Below are 1,480 nucleotides of genomic sequence, written 5' to 3'. Positions count from 1 at the left end.
ATTATTTTCTGTAGAAGGGAGAGACTAGACGTGTCATATTACCAAATATTTGTGGGGTGAAACGTGTAAAACGTCAAGCAGTGAAATAAAATACGGATGAGAAATGTGAATAATCAAATTACTGTACTCCCTCCCTGGAAAGCCGAACATGTGCTGATGTTTATCACCAAAAGGTGGCATAGGACAGCAGGTGTAAAGAAAAATGAATGACTTACAGCAAAAAACGAATATTCGCAATGGATTGTAGTGCAAATGATGGCCAGTAAATAACAAAATAAAGCACAAAAAGGAAGGTGGCCAATAGAAAAAAAACCCTGGGGTGAATGTGAGCGCAACACTGCTGCCGGTCACACCTCGTACCAGCCAGTTGACCCTTTTTAAATTCATGTATGGCCGGCTATAGCCGGTTATCCGGCTATCCGGTTATCCGGCTTTCATCACCCGAAGGGCTTATTGGCCTGGTTACCAGTGATCAGTCACCAAATAAATAGAGCTGCTCAGGTACACCCATGTCTCCCCTGACCATAGCTCATTCTCCTGCCACCTCTGGAACTTCAGGCAGGACCATATGGAGACCAAGCTTTGGTGTCAAGGGCCCTCCTCATTCAAACAACACAGAGTATGGTGAAAAGCACTATGTAAATTAAACATAGTATTATAATAATAATGAATACATTGTTGTTGTTATTATTATCCATCCATCTTCTGTAACTGCTTGTCCTATTCAGTGTCGTGGGGGGGGGGGGGTCTGGAGCCCATCCTGGAGGCTATGGGTGCAAAGCAGGGAACAACCCAGGACGGGGCGCCAACACATCACAGGGCACACGCACGGGCAATATGTGCCCTTGAGAGGTAAAGTGGGCTATCCCACATGTCAGTCAAAAATGAGTTTAGTGTCCAGTATTAATTATTGAGGGACTATCTATCTTTTAAATATACAGAGATCTGTGCTGCCTATGATATATATATATCAATTATAGGGTATAGACACACAGATTTTTTTTTTTTTTAATTCAACTTTGGAGCTCATTTTCTCAAAACTTGTTTTTGTGGGATAGCCCACTTTACCTCTCAAGGGCACATATAGTAACTCCAATTAACCTCAGCATGTTTTTTGGACTGTGTGTGTGTGTGTGTGTGTGTGTGTGTTGGGGGTGGAGTACTCAGAGGAAACCCCACACCAACACGGGGAGAACATGCAAACTCCACACACATGGAGCTGTGGTGAAGACTCAAACCTTGGTCCCAGAGGTGTGAGGCAACAGTCTGAGGGAACCACTGCCCCACCGTGCCACCTCCAAATTATTATTATCATTATCAATAATAATAATAATAATCCCCTTAGTGGAGTATCGCCGGTGCTCTTTCTCAGTCCCAGACGTTGCTTTCAGATCAGGGCAATTTAGCCATTGTAGTGGAGATGAAGGAGTTCAGATCACATTTCAGGTTTTATCTTTCCAGCTACGGTCTTACAGAAAAG

The sequence above is a fragment of the Brienomyrus brachyistius genome, chromosome 1 (assembly GCF_023856365.1).
Source record: "Brienomyrus brachyistius isolate T26 chromosome 1, BBRACH_0.4, whole genome shotgun sequence".
NCBI lineage: Eukaryota > Metazoa > Chordata > Actinopteri > Osteoglossiformes > Mormyridae > Brienomyrus > Brienomyrus brachyistius.
The sequence above is the reverse complement of the archived record's forward strand: the minus strand, read 5'-3'. Positions refer to the sequence as shown.